The 16,261-nt window shown below is 39.4% G+C and overlaps 1 protein-coding gene across 10 annotated transcripts in view; it reads left to right on the top strand.

Moving 5' to 3' along the window:
- The window catches only part of LOC130929666 (receptor-type tyrosine-protein phosphatase S-like), a 311,121-nt gene that overhangs the window by 88,837 nt on the left and 206,023 nt on the right, over positions 1-16,261 (top strand). The window lies entirely within an intron of this gene.

Here is a 16,261-nt window from a genome sequence, read left to right as displayed (position 1 = left end):
TAAAGCCGTCGACCACTTCTCTACGGCTTGCTGGCTGGCGAGTGGCGGCCAACGGCGACCATGATTACGCCATTGGTTTAGACATATGTCTGACCAATGACAAAGCACATTTGTGTCAAAACGATTAAAAAAAAAAAATACAGCTCAAAACTTTTTTCACTTAAAGAAAAAAAAGACTTCAAAACATTATTATTATTATGATTATTTTTCTTTTTATTGAAGCAACTTTTTTTTTTTTTGGGAATAATGGTTTAGACACAAATGTTCTACCCATAATATGGCCCAAACACAAAAATGATTACTTTAATCAAATAGACATATTTTCAATTAAAAATTTTGTGTTCAAATGTAAATTTGAGTCCCAAATATTTTTTTTGCATTCAAAAACGTTTTTTCTAAGATTAAATTGATTTTTTTTTATTTTTATTGAGGTGATTTGTTTGGGGTAAAATACTTTTTTTTGTTTTGTTTTGTTTTTTGAAGCAACTTATTTTCCGATTGAATAATAAAGGCTCAAACAACATTGCTTCAATAAATAAAGTTGTTTCAATCAAAAAAAAAGAAAACAAATCTTCAATAAAAAAAAAAAAAATCAAAGAAAAATAGAGTTCAAATGCATTTTTTGATTCTTAAATGTTTGCATTCAAACTTTTTTTTCCTTTAAAAAATGCTTTTTTTTGGTTTTTGTTTTGATTAAAGCAACTTTTTTTATTTATTTTTTTTAAATCGAATTAAAGACACAAATCTACCTCTATACCAGTGTTGTTTTTGCCAGTCCTTTTAGTTATGTCTTAGTCTTAGAGGCCGTTTACATGGTGACTCTCCAAAAATACGAAAAATTTCAAATTTCCATTTACATGGTTCTGTCTCCATTCGAACAATGTCGCAATTCCGCGTGAAAACGATGTAGTATTCATGCCAGGCCCTAGGGGGCAGTGCAGATTTACAAGGCGACAGCCAATAATACATTTTGACCCCAACAACCTCCTCAGCACGGAAGACAACATACGCGCCCACACCAAGCAATGGCATTTTTCTTTTTCTCCAAAAGGCACAAAATTGGAAACATTCAACATATTTAAATTAAAAATATTATGAAAACAGTAAATTAAAGCTGCCATTCTGCCATATTTGCTGTTTTTAATGTTTAGTAGCATCGCTGCGCATGCACAATGTGACGTGTTCGAGTGCTGACTGTATCGGCGTGGGAGATTTTGATTGATATGGATGTGGAGCAAGCCCCCGCAATCAGATCCTTCCACCTTCCATGAGGCCATCCTGCAACACAGTCATTACATCTTGGTGTCGCAGAGTCGCCATGTAAACGGCCTCTTAGTTTTTAGGACGAAAATCCTATTTTAGTCATTTCAAAATGTGTTCATCTAGTTTTGTCAACGAAAACTCAAAATATTTTAGTTTGTAAACTTAAAAAGTTTTATTCAATGAATAAATAAATAAATAAAATACATTTGTATTAAATAAAGGGTTTCCAACAATTTCGAATGAACATTGACAGACGAGCACATAATTGTAGAGTCTACAAGGACATCGCCATCTTTGTGATGATAATACACACTCAGCAGGAAAACAGTACATTATTTTCAATTAATTAAACTCACCTGGATGCCACGAACTGTATGTAGAAAGGTTTCCAAGAGTTTAAGACGACACTCACCATGCTAAATGCTAACGCAAACGCTATGCTAACACTACAAGTTACATTTAGTGTGTGATGATCACTCAGCACAGACCTTTAAATTCTAAAGCAACATGGCATATATAGCCAAGATAAGAAAACAAAACTTACCAAGCAGCGCCTGACATGTGTTTGAAAAAAAAAAAAAAAAAAAAAAAAGGCAAGACTGGAGCTAGAGCACCGGTGAGTACCGTATTTTTTGGACTATACGTCGCATTTTTTTTCATAGTTTTGCTGGGAGTGCGACTTATACTCAGGAGCGACTTATGTGTGAAATTATTAACACAATATTATCATTTCACACGTTATTTTGGTGTTTTAGAGTGACACTGATGGTTTGGTAAACTTGTTAGCATGTTTTTAATGCTATAGTTATCTGAATAACTCTTGATAGCTATGTTACGTTAACATACCGGCCAGTTTCGCATTTCGTTGTTCATGCATCATGTAACATTATCATACTGTGCACTTATTCAGCATGTCTTTCTATATTGTATTTTTATATTGTGTATAATGGTTCACCAGGCACAAAATCAAGCTTCTCCCATGGCCATCTCAGTCCCCAGACCTTGTTTTGTTGGCAAAAGGGGGTTGTACAAAGTATTAACACAAAGGGTGCTAATAATTGTGACACACATTATTTGATGTCAAATAATTTTTCTTTATGTGGGATTTTTTCCTCACTGAATGAATGCACTTGTATTGAAGGTTGGACTTTTCTCTTTTTTTCTGTTAAGGTCCCATATTATTTGAATTAAATATACATATACTAGGGCTGTCAAAATTATCGCGTTAACGGGCGGTAATTAATTTTTTAAAAATTAATCACGTTAAAATATTTGACGCAATGTCTATATTTGGCACATGTCTCGCTCAGACAGTATTCTGCCTTTTGGTAAGTTTTACAGCAAGGCTTTTTGTGCTGTCTAACAGCGAACTCTTGTGGTCGCTTTGTGACATGGTTTGCTTTCTTGCCAGTTCAATATGGCTGCACGACGTCTCGGGCTGACGTTGTAATGTTGTGCTTATATGATCCTTGGACAAGATTTGTCCGTAAGTATGGTTGTTGTAAAGAATGTACATATTATGTTAGTAAGCGAAATGTTATATTTTTTGTATGAGACGCTTTTTGTTTATGTTTAGTGAACCTGTATAGCGTGCTAAGCTAACGTTGTTGCTAATGCAATGCTTGTGTACTTTTTTTTTTTGTAGTTTTACGACTGTCTAAAGAGGACAATGGTTTGAGGCTATTTTATTAATAAATCAGATGAAAAAGGAAGAAGTCTGATTATTAAGGCGTCGTTCACTAGCTGTCTAGCTTTGGAAAAAGTAGACGCTTCGGAGTGAGGACAGCATATACAGATTTAAATGACAGTAGAGTGAAATGCCCTCTACAGTCCTTTTGTACCGTATGTTGAATGTATATATCCATCTTGTGTCTTATCTTTCCATTCCAACAATTTATTTTACAGAATATATATATAATTTACAGAAAAATATGGCATATTTTATAGATGGTTTGAATTGCGATTAATTGCGATTAATTACGATTAATTAATTTTTAAGCTGTAATTAACTCGATTAAATTTTTTAATTGTTTGACAGCCCTTATATATACATATATTAGAAGCTAAAAAACATATTTTTCATGGGTGCCAATAATTATGGAGGGCACTGTATATAACTGTCCGCTTGGCCGAATTTATCGTCATTTATCGTTCTCGAGGTAGATCTGCTCAATTTACCGTGATACGTACTTAAGGCCGTATTGCCCAGCCCTACTCTGTACTCACTGTCAAAATGCATTGGACATCAATTGCTGTCAATGGCAGCCAGAGAGTTAATCGTGAATACTTTTGCCACCTCTGGACAAAGGAGCACGTGGCTCTCTATATTTCATCACTCTCCTTCCACGTGTGGGCACCTGGCTTCAGTTGTCGTTCCCTCGTCGCCGCGTAGAGCCAAACTCGACCCCCGCACGGGGCTGCAGCCGACTGTTCTTTTTTTAGTCGCATCAGGCTCACAGGCTAGCGACGCTGCTGCATCCTAGCATGCCCCAATCACTCACCCTTCCTAGCCAGAGTTCTGGTTAATCACTGGTTCACAGCCTCCTTGGACGAATACTCTCCAATGCCCTGCTCCAACACGCTATGAACTTGACTTGCAGCTGTGAGCGCTGGCCATCTGCCCAGCACAGTGGCAAAGGACAAAGAAATAGAAAGGGTGGCTGCCGGAGCGGCTGTACTCCATGAAGGAAAAAAAAATCAAGGGATTAGACTTGGGGCTGGCAGACAACCCGTATCTGCCGGCGGAAATTGAGGAAGCAAGGGCGAGAGGGAGGAGGGAGGTCGAGGAGAGGTGAAGCACATTTGCTAGAGGGTGAAGAAACGGGTGGTGGCGTGAGTCAAGTGAAACAAAAGAGATGGAATAGGATGACAGAGGAGTGGAGGGAAAGAGCAAGAGAAGGTAGAGGAGTGGGTTCTGCCGAGTGATGAACAGAAGGTTGGCCTGGCCGTCCCCTGGCCATCTGTTAACCGGGCCCATCATCTTTGTACACAGCCCCAATCTAAAAGCCATTACCACATGAACTACACCTGGGGGCGAACCTCTCGGCGCGCGTGTCCTCGCGCTGGCCTCGTTTCTCCCCGCGCAAACTTTTTTTTATCCGAATGAATTCATCCGTGACGTCCTTGATTTGATTCCTCCTAATCAGCGGCTCGGTGCAGCGAATTGAAGAAAGGATGGTGAGGGATGTCGACAAAATTTAACCTCAAGTTTGAAAACAAAGCTGGTTGTTGTGGGCAAATGTTTCCAAACAGTGTGATGGAGACAATTGGCCTGTAACCTAACGAATTTAGAACGACAGGAGAAAAAAAAAGTGATGGTCGGTCCTCAGAGTACTGGAAACAACGTTGCAATTCAATTTAGAACATTTACTCCCTAATAAAAGTCATGAAACTTTTATTGTTGTTTATCAAATGTAATCGGATGATATCATCCTAATTCTCAATCCAATAGACCAGGGGTCCCCAAGCTTTTTCGCACCACGGACCGGTGTTATTTGGGTCTTTTTTTTCACGGACCGGTGTTCTGACAAATTTTGCAACCCATCAAAAATTGCAACGATAAGGTTCTGCGCATGCGCGTAACGTTAATCATGGCTGCAAATGTAGCGATTCCAATGTAAACACTACAAACTTTCTTTAAAGAAGGGAATATTAACTTACGTTTGATCATGGAAGGACATGTTGAAAAGTTCTCCTCAGATAATAAATAAAAATAAATAAATAATGACCAAAAAAAAAAAAAAAAAAAACATATATACTGTATATTAGGGCTGTCAAAATTATCGCGTTAACGGGCGTTATTAATTTTTTAAAATTAATCACGTTAAAATATTTGACGCAATTAACGCAGACAGATTTAAATGACAGTAAATGGTAATGGTAAATGGTGTTATGCTTGCATAGCACTTTTCTACCTCTCAAGGTACTCAAAGCGCTTTACACTACATTGCCATCTACCTACTGGTGACACAGCACCAGCAGTGAAACGCTCACTTGTTGTGTTTTATGGAGTTTTGCCGCCCTCTGCTGGCGCTTGGGTGCGACTAATTTTATAGGCTTCAGCACCCATGAGCATTGTGTAAGTAATTATTGACATCAACAATGGCGGGCTACTAGTTTATTTTTTTGATTGAAAATTTTATAAATTTTATTAAAACGAAAACATGTTAATAATGTTAATGCCATCTTGTTGATTTATTGCTAATGCCATCTTGTTGATTTATTGCTATAATAAACAAATACAGTCCTTATGTACCATATGTTGAATGTATATATCCATCTTGTGTCTTCTCTTTCCATTCCAACAATAATTTACAGAAAAATATGGCGTATTTTATAGATGGTTTGAATTGCGATTAATTGCGATTCATTACGATTAATTAATTTTTAAGCTGTTATTAACTCGATTAAACATTGTAATCGTTTGACAGCCCTAATATATATATATATATAAATATAATGCAGACCCATGGAAATGTAGTCCAGTCAATACACATACACACAGTAGGTTTATAAATTACTGTCACGACAATTGCCCTTGACAAATTGTTATTCCCATTCAATTGATATTCTCATGCAATGTTATAGATTGCACACAAACAATAACCGAAATAAACTGACAAACTATTCAACCAGCATGTTTCCAAACGTAGCAGTTCAAAACTACGTTTCCCATAATGCCTAGCGTGGTTTAGCTTACTGATAGCTAGCTGAGGCAAAAATCAAACTTTGCTACAAAAGTTTACAATCATCGTCAGCGCAACGATGCGACACCAAACAGGATTTTACAGCCAAAGCTCCGACAGAAGTCAACAGTTGCCATTATATACGTATTTATCGTAAAAAAACTTAACAATTGGGCAGGCGTTGTGGCCAAATCATCAACCCAGTAGATGGCGGTAATGCCTAATGATAGGGGTAAACTGCCAACAAAAACAAGAAGAACGACTTCTTCCCTCCCTACTACTAGAAGCCATGTCATTGCAGGCAGGCGCTGCCACCCAGCGGCCGGAGGGATTCTGTTCAAATTGGTCCCGTGAAAAATCATAAAAACCGGACATTTTTATGAATTTATAAAACCCGTCCGGACGACGAGGATACTACGTGAAAGTAGGACTTGTTCGGGCATAAGAGAACGTTTGGTCACCCTACTTTAATCCAGAACCTCGGTTGAGTTGTTTTTTCAAATATACGTTTAAGGTCACCGTCATTTGCGATCTATACAATCTGATCCTCCTGTTGCACAGACATGCTCGAATCACTCGGTTTATTCACAAACGGGTCACGAATCCACTCCTTCGCAGTTCGTGGGTCATCGAGGTTGTAGGCTCGTCGGGTCACCTTTTCGCCCCCAAAAAATATCTCCAAAGACGTCTGTTTTCCAGTCATCTTCGCTTGTGTGGGGGCTAATTATTTTCGGGAACAAATGTCCTGCGCCCACGGCCTTGTAATACGTTATTATCAAGGACAAGCGCCCATAGATATATTATATACACAAAACAAGATGTACTGCTAGCAGTCCAATCAATGGATTTCTCTAACGACATTGTAATCTATCCTGTAGTATTATATCTAGAGTAGACAAGGATATTGGTGTGTTAAACAGGGGCACAGGGTTAATTCGGCCAGAATGCGGTCATTAATAAATTATTATTTCTGTGCGGCCCGGTAGCAAATGCGCCACGGACTGGTACCGGTCCGCGGCCCGGCAGATAGGGACCCCTGTAATAGACAGTTCGGTGAAAAAACAAAAAAAATAGAAGCTGCCAGAGGAGCACACAGAGCAGACTTCCACCAAATTCGAAACATCCCCAAAGTGCTGCAACGATTAATCGATTAACTCGCATAATTCAAACAGAAAAAAAGATCCAATTCAATTTTCCTGCTTCGAGTATTTGTTTAATTAAAGTGGCGTTGTAATGTTTTTTTTTTTTTTTTGAAAGTGTTTGCATTTAGTTTTTAATGATTTGGGTGGATACACTGCCCTCTAGTGGCAACAGTGAATAACACATGGCTGAATCCAGATGCTCCCTGTTAAGATCAACATAAGCTAATTTTTTCATTCATTGCCGCTTACTCCTCACTAGGGTCGCGAAGGTGCTGGAGCCTATCCCAGCTAACTATGGGCAGTAGGCAGGGTACACCCTGAACTGGTTGCCAGCCAATTGCAGGGCACAAGGAGACATACAACCATTCATGCACACACTCATACCTACGGACAATTTAGAGTGTTCAGCCTACCATGCATGTTTTTGGGAGAAGAGAAAACCCACAGAGGCACGGGGAGAACATGCAAACTCCACACAGGATGGCCGAAGCCCGGGATTGAACCTTTGATCTCAGATTTGTGAGGCGGACGTGCGAACCACTCAGCCACCGTGCCGCCATGCTAATTATTTGTTTGAGCTAATGTTGTTTTTTTTTTTAAAAATGCATTTGTAATTTAGTTTATAGGTATAGTTAGCTGTTTTTGTGGGAATATGTGTTTGAACCATTTGTTAAGAGGATTGTAAGAAAAAAAAGTTAGCATTTTATAGCATTTAAGCTAGTGGACTTTTGCTATGTCAGTTAGCTAATTGTTATTTTTTTTTTTTTTTTTTTTTTTTAATTTCATTTCATTTCAGGCAGTTACATTCATCTTCACAAATACAGATCTTTGCTTTCAAGAAACAACAGAGACAAAAAAAAAAGACACAAAACAAAACAAAACAAAATGCCTGAAAGGGAGTGGGACGAAGAAAACTTAATTTTGTTGTACTTAGATCCTCATTTATTTTTTTATACCGTTTGAGGCTCAGCCCAGGTATTTAAATTTTTTATGTTCCTTATTTGATCACTCGATTATTCGAACTAACTAATTCATTGATTAATTAACGACTAAAATAATCGATAGCTGCAGCCCTACTCACTATATTTGGTAGAGTGGGCACCAGTGGCGGATGCTTGTCTTTCAATGAGGGGAAGCTCAAAGTGTGTCGGTCTGTGAGTGCTTTGTGACGGTGGAGGGGCTCAGAGGCACCCACTGCTCGGTAGGGAAAGAAACTAGAGTGCCAGAAGTGTAGTCTCTGGTTCAACTCAAAACATCCATCCATCTACCCATCCATCATCTAGTCCGGGGTCGGGTCGCAGAGGCAGCAGCTTTAGCAGGGAAGCCCAGACTTCCCTCTCCCCAGCCACTTCAACCAGCTCCTCCGGCGGGATCCCAAGGCGTTCCCAGGCCACCGAGACGCATAGTCTCTCCAGCGTGTCCTGGGTAGTCCCCGGGGCCTCCCGCCGGTGGGACATGCCCGGGACACCTCTCCAGGAAAGCGTCCAGGAGTTTTCCGAACAGATACCTGAACCACCTCAACTGGCTCCTCTCAACACGGCAGAGTAACGGCTCGATACTGAGTCCGGCCCAGATGACCGAGCTTCTCACCCGATCTCTAAGGGAGAGGCCGGACACCCTGCGGAGGAAACTCATTTCGGCCGCTTGTATCCGGGATCTTGTTCTTTCGGTCACGACCCACACCTCGTGACCATAGGTGAGGGTAGGACCGTAGATCGACTGGTATTGAAGCCCGACCAGGCCCGAGCCCGATCAATTAACTAGATTTGCAGGCCCAGCCCGAGAAACCCGAATTTTTAAAAAAATTTTATTTGTTGGAGTGACGCAAAAAAAAAAAAAAAAAACGCAGCAGCAGCAATTTATTTTCATTTCTTCGAGTTGGCAGAAAAAAACGCAAGTTTTCGCAATGTTTAAATAGTCTACATATTTTTATGATCATTATAAAAGCATTTACACAACGGAATAACGCTGGGAAAGTTTAATATAAAAAACAACAAACGGTTTTGCAGACACACAGAGGAGAAGATTAAAAAGGATCACATTTCTGTTGCCTTTGTGTGCATAAATAAAAGTGTCCTTTGCAATGAATTCTCATTTGGCAGAAAAAAACACAAGTTTTCTTAATGTTTAAATAGTCTACATATTTTTATGATCATTATAAAAGCATTTACACAACGAAATAATGCCGGGAAAGTTTAATATTAAAAAAAAACACAAAAAAAACAAAAAAAAACATGCGGTTTTGCAGACACACAGAGAAGATTCAAGAGGATCACATTTGTGTTGCCTTTGTGTGCATAAATAAAAGTGTCTTTCGTAACGGATCGCAAGCGCCACAGCGGGAGGAGAAGAAGAAAAAGCGGGCGGCGCCACGCTGCTCATGTGCGTGCACAAGCTAATGCACAATACAGAGAGCCTGCTCTCGGTTTTATAACATTTAAAAAAAATAATTTATTAGTCGGCGCGGCGGCCCGACCCGAACGTGAATGCTTAACATTTTGGGCCTGACCCGACCCGGGTTCGGGCACAAGATCTAACCTCTAAGAGATAGGACATAACATAACAATGGCTGAAACGGAAAAAGAGGGAGCGAGAAAGATTATTGATGCACCTAAGACATTGAAAGCAGACATCTGGAGACATTTTGGCTTCTACAAGGTTGATTGGAAACTTGACCAGAGTTATGCGGTGTGTAAAAAATGAAACATGAGAATAATAATACAAATGGGGAAACCAAATCTGTTGCATCACCAGAATTGCGCAGGGAAGATTTTTGAACGTACTTATATATTTTAAAATGCGCTGAATCGATTCGGGTTGTTGCCCGCATCGAATCGAATCGTCCATGCCCCGCATCGGGATGCATCGCCGCATCGATTATTGTTGACACCACTACGTTGTAGCGCATATTTATTCAATGACATGTACACACAACAGTATACATTTGATCACTTATTTTTTGACATTCTGGGGGAAGCTGAGCTTCCCTTGCAGACTTTGAGCAATCACCACTGGTGGGCACTCCCTTTGAGTATGAAACAAGTTACAGTGAAAATTGCTTTTCTGAACTTTGGCCCGGTTACAGCAAATTTAATCACCTCTTCTGTTTTTATATTACAAACATATTCTACAAGTTTGATAATAATCCCTTTTTTCCTTCTTGGGTTATTGCGAAATTCCTTTTCTGACCTCTATGATCTATGACTACGATCTTTAATGTTGGTGAAATTAATTCAACATTAAAATATGGTTGTATTTGTGGTATGATGATGTTTCTACTACTTTAACCAGTGTGAGCATTAGGCAGCTCACAGCTCTCAGTGTGATGCTCTGATGTTCTACACCACTGTATTTAAAATAAGTAAATGAATAGTAAGCATATTGTATTGTGAAACTTATCATCTCTTAATTCAAGCTCCTTTACCTATCCACAGTGTTTTGTTGAAGTAAAACATGAAAATATTACAGGACGAATCTTCGCGTGACCTTCATCCTCATTGTTTTTTAATATAAAGGCTTAACAGCTTAGTCTTCACGTCACTTTAAAGGGCATGGTATGATAATCAACCAAACATGGGGTTAGTTGAGCCCACTTTTTTGTCAGCATCATGTATTTCAACACAGCAAAGATTAAACGCATCAATCTCTTTGGCTTTACAATGATCTGTACTCAACAATGGTGCTTTTTGCATTCTCCTACGATACACAGAGAGCGTCCACTTGTTAAAACGACAGTTATAGTTATAACTGGAAAACATTTTGGAAACATTCATTTCAGTCGGACTTGAGTTGGTGTGAATTAATTGGTGTGAACAAATTAATATGAAACCCAAAGCAATATACTGTACAACCCTTAGCAAAAAGTATGGAATCACCAGTCTCGGATGAGCACTCAGTCAGACATTTTATCATGTAGAACAAACTCAGATAAAAAGCTTGAAAAAATAATGAATTAGTTCAAAAGTGCAACTCTTTAGCATTCCGAAACACTAAAAGAAATGAATAAAAACATTGTGGTGGTCAGTAAATGTTACTTTTATAGAGCAAGTGCAGGGAAATATATATGGAATCACTCCATTCTGAGGAAAAGATTTTGAATCATGAGAAACAAACAAAGAAATAACAATCAAAACCCATCTAGTATTTAGTAGCACTACCTCTGGCTTTTATGACAGCTTGCCGTATCTGAGGCATGAACTTGATGAGTATTCTTCATCAATTTGGTGCCAACTCTCTTTGATTTCAGTTGCCAGATCATCCTTGCAGGCCTTGCTGTGGACCATTTTTTTTCAATTTCCACCACAGGTTTTCAATAGGGTTGAGATTTGGGCTATTTGCAGGCCATGACATTGCCTGGATGAGTCTTTCTCCAAGGAATGCTTTAACAGTTTTAGCTCTGTGGCATGATGCATTGTCAACTTGGAAAATGACAAACATATTTTCAATTGAAGAGATAAGAAAGCTGTCTAAAATTTCAATGTAAACTTGTGCATTTATTGAAGATTTTACCACAGCCATATCCCCAGTGCCTTTGCCTGACATGCAGCCCCATATCATCAAAGACTGAGGGAATTTTTATGTTTTCTTCAGGGAGTCATCTTTGTAACTCTCACTGGAGCAGCACCGAACCAAAGTTCCAGCATCATCACCTTGTCAAAGAGTCAAGAATCTGCATTGGTCAAGGTGTCAAGAGTCAAGAATCTGCATTGGATGATGCTGGAACTTTTGTTTGGTGCTGTTCCAGTGCATTGAATATGGTACGCCCGGTAGTGGTTCTCTTGTAAAATTTTTGTCTTTAGTGGGGAAAATTGAAACGCCGCTCACCATTTTGGTGTTGCTCTCCGGCGTTTCATGGTCCACATCTTCAATCCTTGGTTCTCGCTCACTAGTTGTTGTCAGTTTTGAAAGCTTAGGTTTGATAAAATTACGTATATCCCTCTTGTCTCTTCTGTCCTCCGGTGTTTGGCTAAGCAAAGCAAATGACAGTCTCTAAGGTACTAGTCGCATGATCTGTTCGAAAAATAAATTTGACCCAATATAAAAAAAAAATGTTCATTTCATTAATTTTTTGTTTGTTTTATTGCTTTACAACTTTTATAGACAACATTTTACCGACAAAGTCTTAATTTTAAATTCATATATAGGAAAGTCAATTACATGCAATGCCCCCGCCCGACCCCACCTTAATCTCCGCGTATGCTTACACCCAAAACAATTGGTGTTCAAATGTTTATCTAGTCTGATCGATATGTAAATTTAGTAGATTAAATTAGCCTCATTTGCCTCACAAAAGTCCGCTAGCTTAAATGCTACGAATGCTAACGTATTTAATATTTCATAGCAAATTGCTCACACATAACTCTACAAACTGTGGCTATAAACTTAAAGGGAAACTTGGACTTAGACTTGTCGGCTTTAAAAGGTCACAATTGTTCTCTTTTACTAAAATATTTTATTAGAAACACATAAAATATTGCCATTGATTTAAACATCTATAATACTTAGTGCATGTTTTGACCTACGGAGGGCGCCATGTTTTAAGCACGCAATGGACGCTCAGGGTGATGACGTAGATGTCACTGTCACTCGACGAATACTACCGGGTTACTGCAATTTCTTCTACACGGCGAGATGTTCAACACATGCGCTCATTGGTTAAAAGTGGCGAGTACTAACTATTTGTGTTTTATTGAGCCACTCGGCCGACGACCGGCAGCTTGTGGAAAGCCCCCCCCGCCGGGTGGGCGCTATACTCTGCTTATTGCCCCCTTCGTGTGCCCGGTGTTCTGTCAACCTTTCAACCCCATCAGAAATTGCAACTTTGTGTTAAAAATGGCCGCGAATACAGCGATTACAACGTAAACACTCTCTGTTTACATCTTCGCCGTGTAGTAAAGCATTATTTTACGCCATATTCGTGTTGACCATGTGGCAGCTACGCGCTCCTCCGACGTCGGCCGGTTTGTCCGGCGGTACTCTACAGCTGCTTCCCCGGCGAGATCTCCTGTCCGTAGCAGGGGAATGAGCTGTAACTTGCTCGCAGCCGGGCAGGTTGCCGATCGGCAAAGACAATCGACAACCCCGCCGCCGTGTGAAACTATCTGGGCTGGTTTTGTGTGATTTTTCTCTTTGAAAAGCGAAAATAAGACTTTGAGACGTCACTCGGTTCATGGTTAGCATGTCGGCTAGCTGTCATTCCTCTTGGTTTGTTGCTGACAAAAGCCTGACTACCTACGGTGGCATAAAATATCGTTCGGGAGGTGCGACAGTAAAGGTGAAGTCGACAGTTTTGACCATTATGGAGTAATTTTGCGATGTCGTATTGAATAAATGCATTTTTATTATTTCATATTCCATTTAGCACAAGACAAGTTATTAGTCATGACCATACCATTTATTTAGAAATTGGGGGAAAATACTTTGATTAAAAAAAATATCCTGTAAAAATATTGGAGTGGAGAGACTGAAACAATGACATTTTGCGGCTCTCTTCGTCGCACTTTCCTCGTTCTGAATAATTCCCTCTCAATGGGTTGAATTCTAAATCCGATAAAACCATGACCCTGCCGACGTCATCCTCCAGTTGGGGACGCTAGACCCCTATAATGGTAGGCGTGGCTAAACGTCAGATTTAAAGATTAATTTCTTGTCATCTGCGCTTTGCCTAATTGTTGTATATACCGTAATTTTTGGACTATAAGCCGCTACTTTTTTCCTTCATTTTGATACCTGTGGCTTATAGTCCAGTGGGGCTTATTTGTTGATTTATTTGTGTTAATATGTAAAACTTTATTTGACAGTGGTGTCATAAGACTGTCATAAGATCGTCATAATTGTGTCATGACACTATCATGGGCATTAATACATGCTTGTGACATATGTCATTTAGTACCATCTGGCAAATTATGTCACTAACTCCATTTAAGTCCAGCTTGGATCTTTTACATCCATTCAAAAGTGAAATAATTGGCCAGTTAACACTAAATGACATGTTATACGCATTCATTAATGCTTTGGACAGTGCCATGTCAAAATTATGATTGTCTAATGACAGTCTTATGTCACCACTGTCAAATAAAGTGTTAACAAATACCATAACTAGCAATTAATGAAAAAACTGGAACAGTAACTAAAGAAATGTTTAGCACAGAATATGATTTTTTACTTTTTTTTTTTTTTTACTGATAAAGATGATTTTTTACTATTTTTTTGATTATTTACATCCGTAGCACTGCAGTGTATGCTAGGAGGCATGTTGGACAACAAAGGTGTTGACAGCAGGTGGCAGCAGAGGTTACCTGTCTCCCCCAAGGCAGCAGTGATGGCCAAATAGTTTTTTGAAGCGTTGAAGCTTTGCAGCCAATTGGTTCAAAGTTATAAGGTGGTTAATTTGGTCTTATGACAGTCGTATGATGCCGCTGTCAAATAAAGTGTTACCAGTTCATATCTTTTGGTGTAAATATCCCACAATACATTGAAAACCGCTGCGGCTTATAGTCCAGTGCGGCCTATCTATGAAAAACTTCTGTTTTCGTGCCAAATTTGGTGGGCGGCGGCTTATAGTCAGGTGCGTCTTATAGTGCGGAAATTAGGGTAGTCGAATCGTCTCAAAATATGATTCTAATTCATATAATAATGCTATTTAAGACTTTTTTATCCTGTCGTATGCATTTAAGGTCATAGTCCTCAGGTGCTGCTTTAAGAAAGCGACGAAAGGAGGTGGAGGTAAAACAGGCAGTATCAATGCAAGGGGCGGAACCTTTAATCACTCGTTTCAGGTGAACCATAAACAGTGACGAACGTACACCCTTTCAGTTGCGAAAATATAATATTTTTTTCCAATATTATCATTTTGGGGGGCAGTCCTTGCTACACTTTCGCCTTGGGCACCTAGTCACCCAGAGTCACCCTGCCGACAAGCTAAAATATATCAGTGGAAGATCATATCATCCAAGAATGACGTTAAGTGCAGTTAAGTCTAAAAAATATCAAACAAAATCAGAAACTGATTGCCTGGAGGAAATAGTCCCTGAGCCGCTGATGTCGCAAAGAGGCTTTCCATTAGTGTCCAGATCCTTCCACTTGTGCAAAAAGTATATTTGTCCACCGACATGCTCCATGTCACCATTTAGTATAATGGTTGACCGACACTAATAGCAGCTCATGTGGTGCTTGCGGTGAGCTAGGGAAGTGGTTTACTGCTCTATATGGTTTCTAATGGACAAAGATGTGGCCGTTTCTCATGAGATCTTCTTAGACGTTACCTTTTCTGTACCATTACCCACACGCTAGTTCATTTGATATTTCTTTCGCTACTGGCCCACAGCAGTCGGTTTCTAATTTCTTCTCTTCTTGTTTTATTCATATTTTCATTTTTACGGTCATCTATCCTGCCTGACCTCACTGTCTGTCCAATCACTCTCCCTTCGACCCCCGCTTCCACTTCCTTGCAAAGCGAGCACTTCTTTGCACATTGCAGTTATTTCGTTGAGCCTCCAGGAAATGTGGATATCTGCAGTTCTGCATGTTTGAAAACCTCTGGTGGGCGAGAGGTTCTCGTCACTGCAGCAGGGAGTGCGCTTGTTTGTGTTATGACTGTGTGCGAATGCATTACCTGTGTTTCTCAAACATTTTAGAACAAGTATTACCTCAAAGAATACGTACTTCTCAATGTACTAACAGCAGGGCCAGCTTTAAAGTGTCTTACACCATAAAAAAACTTAAATAGCATTATTATATGAATTCATATCATATTTTGAGAAGATTCGACTATATAAAACAATTTGGCAAAGCGCCGATAATGAATGAGGAGTCTTTCAATCCACTGTTTAGCTACTCCTGTCATTATAGCACCCTGGCGCCACCATCTGGGTAATGATGTCGACAGAGTAACGATTTCAGCTGATTTAGAATTTAGCTCAATGGAGGAGGAAGATTCAGAATGAGGAAAATGCGACAGAGAGCAGCAAAATGTCATCGTTGTTTTTATCTCTCCAATATTTTTACAGGATTACAGGATCTTTTTATCTAAGCATTTTCCCCAATTGCTAAATAAATTGCATGGTCATGACAAATAACAGTCTTGTTGCTAAATGCATTTAGTCAGTAAAACAGGGCTAAATTACTGCATAATAGTCAAAACTGCCAACTTCTTAAACCTCCCGAATGGTA

This window comes from Corythoichthys intestinalis, chromosome 14 (genome assembly GCF_030265065.1).
Source record: "Corythoichthys intestinalis isolate RoL2023-P3 chromosome 14, ASM3026506v1, whole genome shotgun sequence".
Classification (NCBI taxonomy): Eukaryota; Metazoa; Chordata; class Actinopteri; order Syngnathiformes; family Syngnathidae; genus Corythoichthys; species Corythoichthys intestinalis.
This window is presented reverse-complemented; position numbering and strand designations above follow the sequence as displayed.